Source organism: Leiobunum rupestre, chromosome 3 (genome assembly GCF_980474605.1).
Source record: "Leiobunum rupestre chromosome 3, qqLeiRupe1.1.hap1, whole genome shotgun sequence".
Classification (NCBI taxonomy): Eukaryota; Metazoa; Arthropoda; class Arachnida; order Opiliones; family Sclerosomatidae; genus Leiobunum; species Leiobunum rupestre.
In genome coordinates this window covers 20,690,303-20,703,286 of record NC_143386.1, presented here as the reverse complement: position 1 = coordinate 20,703,286, position 12,984 = coordinate 20,690,303, and positions in this window count along the sequence as shown.

The following is a 12,984-nucleotide window of genomic DNA, read 5'->3' as shown; positions in this document are numbered from 1 at the left end:
AAAGAGTCAAAAATTATAAGTATTTGGGTGTTTATCTAGATGAGGATTTGTCATGGAAGGACCACATTGATTTTACTCTTAACAAAACGCGTCAACGCCTTTGGCTTCTCTATATATCCACTGTATAATTGTTTAAATATCAAATCTAAATCTATTTTACATAACGCTTTGGTTCAGCCACTTTTTGACTATGGATCATTGTTCTATAAATCAGCCACTCAAAAAAATCTTAAAAAATTACAAGTAATACAAAATAAATGTGCAAAATATATTTTAAAGAGAAATAAGAGATCGTCAGCTACAGATGCCAGAAATGAATTAGGATGGATGAATTTAAAAAAGAAATATTTATACAATCTATGCATATTCATGTTTAAGATAAAAGAAAACCAAATGCCACAGTATGTCCTTAATATGTTTAAAAATATTACTCATAATTACAATACACGTAACTGTCAATCTAATTTTTCACGAACTTATAAAGAATCTAATATTACCGATAAAAGTGTTAAAATACGTGGCATTCGTCTATGGAATTCTCTGCCAAACACTGTTAAACAAATTAATTCCCTGACAATGTTTCAAGTGGAAATTAAGCGTTATTTGGAATCTTTGAACATTTAGTTTTTAGTTTTATTCTTTTTTTGTAATTTAATTTAATTTAATTGTGACGGACTCCATTGTAAACCAGAGCTTTATTGATCTGAATTGGAATATCCATTAAAAGCTTTTTATTATTATTATTATAAATAAATTCGAGGAAAGCAAATCAAATTAAAGTTTAGTTCGAAACAGTTAAGGCCTGTTTCTTGCCCGACGTTATTTATTATTTACCAATTTAATGGCTGTATGTATCCGTATTCAAAGTCTAATTCCCAAGAAATCATTTGCATTTTTAATTTGCAAATGGCATTTCCTAAGAATTGAGATGCTGTAATGATTCTTTGAGATGATACCTAGTTATCACTAATAGATAAATTTCATTATAAAATTCACGTTCAATTTAATTTACTGAAGACAATAGAAATCATTTAAAAATTAATTGAAAACTTTCCTAAGAACTGAGTTGCTTAATTAATTGTTTGAGAAGGTAATGGTGAAGACAAATTAAAAAAATTATTAGAACATTTAATTTACACTGAAACATGAATAGTTTCGTTCCAAGGTCCGGGAAGGTAGCTACCCGTTGCTTAGTAGCGAAACAAATAATGAAGCATTCACAAGACAAACCCATCCTAAAGTCTTTGCAGTCAGATGTTTTGTTAAATTGCAGTAGATAGCCAAAAATAGTTAAAAAATCTTTCATCATTTTTTTCTTGTAGACCTCTCTACAGCTAAAAACTACTTAACCGATTCGTAAAAAATTGGTGACTTGTATCAATTAGGTTTCCCATTGTGGCGTTCCAACGAAGCAGCTTTAATACTGAACCGTGTTATTGAATAATAATAACCAGCTAACCACATAGTCAACTAGCGACTTGTGAAGACAATTACCGGTGGCCGGGTCAAATTGCGTAGGAGGGTGGTGGAAAGCCCTTCAAGCCACGCGAGCCAACAGCGCCCTACACTAACTATTACCGTTAACCCCAAAAGGTTTTTAAATAATGTGTACCCCGCTATTGTATTTGTACAGGAAAGTTCGGGTTTTCTGATGATTAAATTTGAGGCAGCGAAAATGTGTTCAAATGAATGTCATAAGCTCGCACACCACAGTTGTAAGCAATTTTCGAAGTCAATTTTCGTATAAAATACTGACATTTTGTTCATGGACTAGCTGTAAATGCGTTTGTTCATAAATGTCGGGAAGTCAAATTTGACCTGCATATCACGTTACTTGCCATCAAATATACCAGACCTTGCGTGGCTTATATTGTTTATGAAGTAATAAGGTCTAGCTTAATTTTTACATTAAACTAAAAAGGTTATTTCAAATAGATAATTATCATACTTTTTATTCTTATAGCTAGAGTTGTAAATCGGAAAATTTTCCGTTGAAAATTTCCCGCTGGAAAATTACCGAGTCCTTTTTACCGGAAAATTTTCCGTATTTTTCCGAAAAAAAAAGGTTTTAATTCCATGATTTGCTTAATATTGTTCGCAAATTTAAATTTCGCTGCATTTTCGCCCCATTTTGTTGAATCCAAAAGTAAAACTAATTTAAATTAACTAAACCTCTAGACTAGTCCTGAATAAACAATTTTAATTTTTCCGCATTAAGTTTTACGGAAAATTAACAACTCTACTAATAGCTCTCTTAATTAGAGTCTCATTTATAGTCCTAACCTCTAACTTAGCTTTTACTACCCACAATTCACGGTAATTCACTGTAAAATTAAACTAGACCTTACGACTCAGTAAAAAACTAAAGCATATATTTGACGGCAAGTAACGTGATATGCAGGCAAAATTTCATATTATGACATTTATGGACAGACACATACTAGAAATCACTGAATTACCTACGACCACTACCAAAGGCGTTGATTTTTCGACCTCCGCCTTGCTGATTATTATTTATTATTATTGATACATTTCAATAACTTCATATACAACATTTTGAGCTTCTTCTTCGTTGGAATAAGATCAAAGTAGAGTATTTTTTCTAACCAGCCATGAAACATACCTTATCACATCCACCATTAGAATTGGATCGATCTATTCGATACATACTCGCTTGATCGAATATTTTGTCGTAGATTTAACTAAATACCAATTATTTTATTAATATTTTCATTTTTAAGTAAATATGTAACACTATTTAAGTATTCGAACATTATGATTTTATAATGTAGTAAATTATTAGGACTGCATACTATGAGTAGATAAGCATCTCTAAAATATTTGTTTCATACGAAATAAACAACTGAAATGAGGATTTGAATATAGCTTACTGCCCCCCAATTTCTAACACCAGTTTACAGAACACTTCAAGATGGATAACTTGTAATTTGTGTAAATTGTGAAAAGACTTGAAAAAACCATTTCATGGCAAAATAAAAGCTATTATAAATTCGAAGAATGCAAATCGAATAAGGGTTTAGTGCGAAACAGTTACATGTGAGGCCTATTTCTTGCCCGGTGTTATTATTTAATAATTCGAAGGCTGTATGTATCCGTATTCAAAGTCATCATTTGTATTTTTAATTGGCAAATGACATTTCCTAAGAATTGAGATGCTTTAATGACTCTTTGAGATGATGCCTAGTTTTAAAACTCATTATGAAATTCACGTTCAATTTAATTTACTGAAGACTAAAGAAATCATTTAAAATTAAATGAAATCTTTTCTAAGAACTGAGATGCTTAACTAATTGTTTGAGAAGGTAATAGTTAATGCAAATTGATAAAATTAATTCTTATTTGAACATTAATAGTTTCGTCAATCATTAGAGTGGTTATACCTTTCCAAGAAACGCACTTTATTTCGAAGTACCATCCGTCATATCATTAATTCAATTACTAATAACTAGTTTAAGCAAATTTCAGTTCACTCGATTATTATACATTTTTAATCAATAAAAATATATTTAAATAAATAGAGGATTCCTCGTATAATTAATTTAATTATTATAAGGGTGTAATACAGGGTGTCTATTTAATAATAATAATAATAATAATAATAATCAGTCAACAAGCGACTTTTAAAGCCATTAATTCAGGTGGCCGGGCATTTTTCTCAAGACTATAATTGGTAGAGTTTTGAAATTTTCAGGGTATACGTATGACGTACGGAACATTATCATTTGTTATTATCAGAAAATTCAAATAATATTTTCTTGTTTCTAGAAAATAAAATATTTTTTAAGGATAAAGTTGTAGATCATATTTGAAATTGTACAATTAAAGTGGGATCGTTCGAAAAAGATATGAGGTCACTGTAAGAAAACAAATTTAAAGCATAACCCAAACTACCATTTCCATCCGTTCGAGCAACTCTTCATCAAGTCCGATTGAGGATGGTGATCGGAGATCGACTGATCGGCCCCTTTTGGCCAAATAAACTAACGGGCAGAACTATTTGGAGCTCTTACAGAACGAAGTAGCATATGCGTTGGACAACATTCCTCTGGCCGACTACCGCCGGCTGTGGTTTCAGCATGACGGTGCGCCACCGCATCAACCTCAAGCTCTTGTAGCTCATTTAAACGCTGGATTCCTTTAGCGATGGATTGGAAGCAACGGCCCCGTTCGATGGCCTCTAAGATCACTAAACCTATCACCGCTCGACGTTTCATCTGGGGCTTCATCAAGGTGCACGTTTAGACGCCTATTACGAACCTCGAAGAACTGCGCCAGGTAATTATTGACACCTTCCAACTTGTCACTCCCGATATTATACAGCGTTCATTTCGAAACATGCTTCATCGTACAGAAACCTGCGTTGCAGGTAATTGAGGAATAATTGAACCCCACCAGTAATTTGTGGGCGATTTTAAGAAAAATGCAAAATAAGACACCTGTATATTTCCCTAACCCCCTAATGCTATTCGCTTGAAACATGTAACTTCGCAGGCTTCAGCTGATTTAAAAGAAATACAATTTGGAAGAAAACATAGTGAAAACAAAGGTGGACGCTCTCTCACGATGTATTGAATTGATAATTTTGAGAGGAGCCGCTCAATATTTTTCAGTGTTGTAAGTGAAGCTTGAAATGAGTGGTATGCCATAGCAAGTTAATCGTGGAGCGGGAGCCTAACTTAAACGTTTTGCAAACGAGAGTGAATGAGTAATTTTATAATAAAAAATTGAGGTAGAGCACAAAGTATGCGAAACGAAAAAATTTAAAATAACCCGCTGTGAGAGTCTCATGAGCAAAAAAAAGGAAAATATACTTTTTAAAGTGCTAGCTTGGCGTTTTTTTATTGATGTTAATGATAGAATGGCCAATTATCCGCCATGTTGTTAATAAATGAATTATTAAGCTTGAAAACCAATACGCTAAACCTAATAGATAAGAATATACGACTGAAAAAACTAAATAAATTACAAAAAACTAACGGGTTCTACCCTTTATCTTATCTGCCGACTGCGCTAAAACAAGATTTGACCATTAAATTTTTTGAAAATGCGACGTATACAATTTGAAGGTTCCGTCAAAAATTATCCTTTCCCAAACGTAAAGGTTCTCAAAACATTAATACACAAAAAATAAGTAAAAAGGTTCCTCCAAAAAATGAACCATTTTGCGGAAGAAGTAAATAATTTTAAAAGAATAAAAGATAAAACAAATATACAACCGCAAAAATAAAACGTCAAATAATAGAAGAAACAATCTTAAACTCCATTCATTAAAATAAAACGTCAAATAATAGAAGAAAAAAATCTTTAACTCCATTTATTAAAAAAAACACTAAACAAAAGTACCAAATTGAAATAAAGCAACTTATTATATTAAACAAGATTAAGTCTTTATAATTTTTTCGTAAAAAAACCACATTAGGCCTTCACAATTTCATTCGTAAAAAAATTCAAGACTTTGTTAACTATTATGCTTACAATGAGTGTCTTATTTGCCGTATAGCTTGAAGTTATCGTTGGTTCTGTGGTAGAGCGCTCGACTGCCTAACTGAACGGCCCGGGTTCGAAACCTGGGTGACGCATTTGTTTTTAATCAAATGAGAAATCGCTAAATTAGAATTTCTTCGATGCAATAATTTTAATCTTCCACGAAATCTTGCTCTATTTCAATTAAACCAAAATTTCATGCTCTATTAAATACGCTTTCGATAAAGCTGAAGGTCTAATTTTCAATTAAACGTAATAAGTGTCGGTGGTTCTGTGGTAGAACGTCCGCCTGTCAAACAGGCGGTCTCGGGTTCGAAACCCGCCCGATGCGATCGCAAATTGATACTAATACGAATACCGTGAACAATTGGTGGAAACCCTGCCATTGGATGTTGAGAGGTAGCATTACACTCGGCACTCGGTCCGTCCCAAAAGTCAATAAGAAAGAGTTGGAGAGTAACCATCCGTACATACACACCACAAACTCAACACCCACAAACGTCATAACAATAACACAACATTACCACCCTACACATAAACATTACAATAGCGAACTGAATTAAACATGTCGTGACGGCGAGCGTTGACGAAAAAAAAACCACCAAACCAACCCCGATTGCAAATTAATCCGTTAACGCTCACCGTCCCACGGTGGTTTTGCAAACACGGTTTTTCGACTTTGTTCCCTAATTACTAGCAACTGCGAACGCAGAGATCTCGAGAAACTGCGTACGCAGTGATTACACTTTGCACCGAAAATGCGAACGCGTTCGCAGGCCTGACAGACCCACAGACCCACAGACCCACCCACAGACAGACACGGTCGTTGTATAACCCCTCCTAGGGGACTTTGTCCCCTCGGAGAGGTAAAAAATTATTCCTAAGTTAGGGCTAACACGGAAACCCAGCTAACTACGCCACTGTGTACGTTAGTGTTATAAGAGAGGAGATAATATCTAAACAAGACGGCCCCGGTCGTAATATTAGTTCCACATCAGTGTATTCGAGTGGGCAAACCCATACACCCTTAGCAGACACAGGTAGGCAAACTAATACAAAAGCTGTTGAGGCTACGTGATTTCTTTTCGTTTGATATATAAATGGCCATCTTAAGTTAAAGAGTGGATTCCGCCCACCATCAGGAGACCCGAATGGGAAAACTGATATAAAAGCTGTTGAGTCCATGTGATTTCCTATTGTTTGATATATAATTTACCATCATATGTTAAAGAGTGGGCACCGCCCACCCTCAGGATACGCGGGTGTGCAAACCAATACAAAAGCTGTTGAGGCCATGTGATTTCCTATCGTTCGATGTATAAAATACCATCCTTAGTTGAAGGATTAAAACTTGGGCGCCACCCACCCTCAGGATAAGCGGGTGGGCAAGCCAATACAAAAGCTGTTGAGGCCATGTGATTTCCTATCGTTAGATATGTAAAATTCCATCCTAAGTTGAAGGATTAAAACTTGGGCGCCACCCACACTCAGGATACGTGGGTGGGCAAAGCAATACAAAAGCTGTTGAGGCCATGTGATTTCCTATCGTTTGATATATAATTTACCATCCTATGTTAAAGAGTAGCCACCGCCCACCCTCAGGATACCCGGGTGGGCAAACCAAATTAACAAATACAAAAGCTGTTGAGATAATGTGATTTCCTATCGTTAGATAGACGGAAAGTATCAAAGGTGAAATAGGTAAGCAAAACACGACGAACACAATTCTTTTAAATTATTGAAATTAGTGGAAATATGATTTAAAGAAATTCTTAAACTGGGATTAAAATGGGTTTATTTTAGGAAATTTATATCAAACATTTGGGTAGTTTAGGCACCAAAAGTCATGTAAATTCGCAAATTCATAAAAAAATACCCATGAAATTATTAACTTGTTTTTTTAGGTCACTCTCCCTTTAAGGGGGTTGGTTGGAGGGGGCGGAAATTAAAGGTACTGTGTGCGCGTCAAAGAGTTCTAACGAATGAGACCAACTTTTTTTTCAGTCACTCTCCCTTTAAGGGGGTTGGTTGAAGGGGGCGGAAATTAACGACACTGTGCGTTCTATCGTTTGATATAAAAAGTACCATCCTAAGTTAAAGAGTTGACTTTAACGTATTGTTATTAAAGGGGGTCGAAATTTTGCCCCCTGTTTACCTGACAGACCTGAAACTGGCCATCGGTAAAAGTCGTTTAGCCCCACACTGTAATTCAAACTTCCCGCTACGCCCGTGTCACCCTTCGTGGAAATCCACTGGGTTGGGGGGAGGTGAAGTTTGAGGTTCACTTGACCTTAAACGCCGTAAAAATACGTAAAATAACGCGGAAAAAGGAACGACAATTGCGACAACTTAACTAGCCAAATACAAACTATAAAAGTGTTCAAGGCTAAAAGTTCAAGCATGATATGTGCAGCGGACGGCGTGGCTTACTTGGTAAAGGCGTCAATTTTGGAGATTATGCGGCCAGAAATTTGGGTTCGAATCCCGGTGTCGCCAATTATGTAAATTATTTTTCGCAGCTCTATCTACCGTGAAGTCGCTTTCGACGACGCCAAACAAACAACACTTAACGACATTCCGTCCATAGCAGTAGTCACACTTCTATATATATATATATATATATATATATATATATATATATCGATGTGGAACTGAAAAGTGAGATTAGATGAGCTAAATAGAAATGAAAGAAGAGGAGCATAATGAGTGTTTTTAACTAAAACTAAAGCTGGAGTGAGAGTGAGGGATGAGAGGACCATATTTCTGAAAAAAGGCAAGAATGGAAATGTCCATGTTTTTGTTATGAAATAGAATGTGATCACTAAAAATATTTTCTATATTTAATTTGTCGTGAGCGCTGGAGTGAGCGAAATTTTGGATATTTCCAAAATTATAGAGTTCGTATGAGCGGAAGGATATTTTGAAAGTGAGCTGAGTGAGTGTGAGGGGAATTTTTTATCAGTCCGAGTGTGAGTGAGTTTCTCAAACTTTTACATCGGGAAAATGGTTTTTACACACAATTCTACAGTGTAGCCGTTGCCGCCGTGTCGCGCATACCTCTTCAATGGTTATAACTAGAAGAGTCAATGATATCTCGTCCGAATGTACATACATTACCATTGATAGCCTTTCATAAAGTTTTCAAATCGGAGCCCAAGAAGATGGACATTGCCCGATTTACCGTTTTCGGTAGTTTGGCTTTGTGTGGTAGATATTTTGTTAAAAATTAAGTCCAGTAACGTTAAAAAAAATATTATTGGATAGGTTAGGATTCAGTGGAACTACAACTTCGGTTATATCAGTAAATATGAAATTTAAGTATAGTTTTCGGGGTTATTTACGGGACCCCAATGTTCGTGGTTTTATATTTCCGCCTGAAAGTCGACATAATGTTCCTTAATTTAAATCCGATTTTCATGAAAGTTATATTTTTGAATAGCTGTGGTTTCCATAGCACATAGAATTACGTTGCTTAATTTTAAATCTAAGTAAGGTTTTTTGGGCAGCGTAAAAGGACCCCCTCAACTTCCAACATTGGAAAAACGCGTGGTTATAGAGACTATACGCGAATTTATCTCTGGAATTTTTCAAGGCCGTTCTAATATGGCCCAAAGTAACAAATAAGTGTGACACTTATCGGAGTAATACGCGATGCTTACAACGTATGACCTGAAGTAACAAATAAGTGTGACACTTACCGGAGGCCGTTCTAATATGACCAAAAGTAACAAATAAGTGTGACACTTATCGGAGAAATACGCGATGCTTACAACGTATGACCTAAAGTAATAAATAAGTGTGACACTTATCGGAGAAATACGTGATGCTTACAACGTATGACCTGAAGTAACAAATAAGTGTGACACTTATCGGAGCAGTACGTGATGCTTGCAACGTATGACCACAAGTAACAAATAAGTGTGATCTAAGTTAAAAATAAGAAAGACACTGATCGAAGGAATCTTCGATGATTTCAAAGTATGACTAAAAGTAACAAATAAGTGTAAATACAATTATGTGTGGCCGTGGATATATATTGGTTGTGATACCGGCGTTGCAGGTTTCTGTGAATAGCTCAAACAAACTTAACACATTAGAAGGATTGTGTGTATTCTGACCGTCGTACGTCTTGTTTAATAGTTCTTTTTATAGAATAACCTTGGCCATATTGTTGAAATGTGGATCCGTTTTCTCTCCCACTAAAGAGTTTATGAACTCATTCTTAGGCGTTGGCTGAACTATTCCAGGGCAACATTTCAACAAGTTGGGCAAGCGTAAAGACATTTTATAAAATCAACTATTAGTACATTACCCTACGCAGTGTATAAGAGCCATAAATTTCGAGCCTGTGAAGTTACATGTTACATTTTTGTGGCCTGGATGAATACTTACCTCAGAAGCTATATATATTATAAACTTCTGTTCGTACGCTCTACAAATCATGACATTTCGTTTATAGAAACCAAATCTACAGCATAGGTCTGACTGAAATTCACGATTCAAATTGAAACAGTAACGCCATCTCTCGGGAGCCGCTTGAAATTTTGATTGAAATTCAAAGCGTATACACTAATAGGCGAAATTATAAAGTCCAGGGGAGCGGGAAAAATGGTAATCACGTGACTTTGTGGCAACGAATTATTATTCGTTTTCTTTTGTTTAAATTTCGATTCATTATTATTATTTATAACATCTGGTGGAAGTTAATTAGTTTTCTGCAGTATTTAGAAGGAATAATTTTTTATCTACCGTCGCATGGCCAACTATGAACAAGAGTTACCGAATCGAAGTTGGCTGTGATACGGTAGTCACGTGATTTAGTTGTCCCATTTTAACAAGTTGATTAAGATCAAATTTACTTTATAGTTTCGCCTATTGGAGCCTATGTCTTGTGCAATAAAAAGGTAAAATTCAAAACAAGAGAAACAAGCAAATTTGATTTTCTATTCCTTTTTTCTAAAGATAATAGCATAAGCTTATAACTATCTTTAAAATAAGTGTGTCAGAGAGTCAATCCTAGAATTATCACAGATTTTTTATGTCGTACGTAGAACCGCACTGAGGCGTAGGACCTGCGCGTGATAATTTGTTCCATATTTTTATCGCTAGAGGCCCTGTTATTTCTTGTATATTACGGTAATAATACGCCACTCCACACATTACATTACATTATCTGAAATTAAAAGGCTTCAAAAGTCGCTTGATGACTTAGGCCTAGGGTGGTGCCTTGGGTATTAGCCTAGCTGATTATTATTATTATTATTATTATTATTATTATTTCGATTAACTAGGCCTTCCGTTTACAATAAACTGGGGAAATGTCATCTGCTAAGCAGACGAAAATCCACATAAACAACCGACACTAGATGGTGGTGTTCAATTTGTAACAAATAGATCCATTCCAATAATCAGTGGGTTAAATTTTTTCCCTTCATCTTGCGCATACTCACCTTCCCTACGTCATTGCGCTGTCTGTTCCGTTGTCTTCCCTTAAGCTTGGGAGAGTGGGCGATAAGACGACGGAGCAGACGACGTTATAACGACGGGAAGTGATTCTTCACTTTCGAAATTCGTGTACTGAGTGTTCCCCGAAAGGGTCTTTAATTTTTATACATTTCTAAACCTTATAAGATAGACTTCGGAACATGAAGCTTAAAGTATGTTTTCTTATCGTGACATTTATGTCTTCCGGTTGATGGGTAATTTGTCAACAAGTATGAGGAAATAAATTACTTTTATTTATGGCCATTGTTTATTGTTTAGAACTCGTTAAACCCACGTAAATCTTCGTCGATAATTGGATAAGATTGCGTGACTGTATTTAATAGTGGGTTAAAAAGGTAAAATCCCCTCAAACGTAAATTAATAGCAAATTGACAATGCTGGTTTGCATAATTCCGCGTCTAATTGTACCAAAGAGTATAAAAACTACGTAACCTAGAGATATAATGACGGTCGAAAGCAGTAAAGGAAGTTGTAGCAACCGGGGGGAGTCACTCAGTGAATTTGCACTTCAAATTTCGGTACCGCAGCGCCACTACGGCAGTTTTAAGTGGCAATCATTTTGATTTAGTTCAAAATTCTTGAAAATTCATTAAGGAATTGGTTACCTTTAGGACTTGGCAACGTTAGAGAACAAACGCCTTATTCTTCACTTTTTGAAAATAAACACCGAAACAACGAATCCACAAATTTTAACTAAAAAATTCACGAAACAGTAACCAATTACTGTCACTTTTTTGAATTGACAGATATTAGACAATTAAATATCCAAAATGCCAAATTTAGCACCTCCGCAACACCGTAACTGCCATTTTTCTCCGGTTTTATTATTTATTGTACTAAATACTGCCGTAGTGGCGCTGCGGTACCGAAATTTGAAGTGCAAATTCACTGAGTGCCTTCCCCCCCCCCCCCCCCCGGTTGCTACAACTTCCTTTACTGCTTTCGACCGTCATTATATCTCTAGGTTACGTAGTTTTTATACTCTTTGATTGTACCTCCATTATTGTATTTAATTGGTTCTACAGTAAATGTTTGATGCGAAGAATGACTTTGTTGAAATGATTTTTAGCGTTGATATACTCAGTTGCAGGTTAAGAAAGGCAAAATATCTAATACATTTGGCGGTAAGATACTAGCACGAATTTCCGGTAAATCGTCGGCGGCTATTTCGAATTTCGCAAATTTTCTGTTGAATTCCTGATCATTTAAAAAAATGTCTATAAAATTTAATGTAGATTATTTTTTAAGCTTCATTGTAGCGTATTTTTAGGATTATGCTCCAAAACAATCATCTAATTGCACGTTTATGTGTGTCAACGTGGTAATCTTGGCATTACCCGTTCTATATTTACCATGGACTCGCTAAACGGTATGCCTCGCTTGTAGTACTAGAAATAAATCAGTTCAACTGTTTTTAAATCTCATCTATGTTAATTAATTAATTATAACTTTGAAATATAACGCAATAGACGGTACTACGAAGTTCAACCTTGAACAGGCCGAATTTGAGGTTACCGTCTTCTATTTACCGGAAATTAGTGCGAGAATCTATTTTCCAAACAGTCTTGGTGTTTTTTTCTAAGAATAAACTCACGAAAATTATAGGCATATTTAAAAACTGTTTAAAGGGAAACAAAGATTTAAAGCGAAGCCTTTAAAGCAACTCGGCTCTATCATTGCCCTCTGTATTATGAAAAGGCCCTTGTTATTAAAGATGGCCATGAATCTATCCGATTCTTCGAAAAAAAGCGACTTTAGTGGAGAGCGTGGTGCCATCTTTAATGGCAAAGGAAGTTAAGCTCAAAATAGCCAAATGATAACGTCGTCAGAGAACCATTGTAGGGTATTATATTTAGACCACTTATACTTTATTTAGTGGGCTTTAAACTAAACTATATATCCCATGTAAAAAATATTGTTTAAAATTACTGTAATTTTTATGTCATTGACCAATTTACAAACGATCCAATCAAC